Source organism: Carassius auratus, chromosome 21, assembly GCF_003368295.1.
Source record: "Carassius auratus strain Wakin chromosome 21, ASM336829v1, whole genome shotgun sequence".
Lineage (NCBI taxonomy): Eukaryota > Metazoa > Chordata > Actinopteri > Cypriniformes > Cyprinidae > Carassius > Carassius auratus.
This window is the reverse complement of record NC_039263.1, coordinates 11,212,829-11,213,171: the sequence shown is the minus strand read 5'-3', so window position 1 is coordinate 11,213,171 and position 343 is coordinate 11,212,829.

Here is a 343-nt window from a genome sequence, read left to right as displayed (position 1 = left end):
GGAAAACTTTCAAGAAAATTGTGTATTTTTATGGGAAGAAAAACAATTCTTGCCATATAAGTATAGTATGACAGAATCCTTTTGTGTTATTTATTTATTTTTCTAAATTTAGCATTGTTGTAATTTTGATTTTAAAATATTGTTAATTTTGGGGGAAAACGTGATACATAACCCACATTCAAGTAGCCATTTTGCTCTCATGTGACAAGAAAAATGTATAAAACAGTGAGTACACCTTTAGAGCCCTCATAACCATTAAGGTCATTCAGTGTTTAAACATATTACTTATTTAGACAATTTATAAAAGGCATGTTTAGTCTAGGTAATATGAAGCATGTTAAGA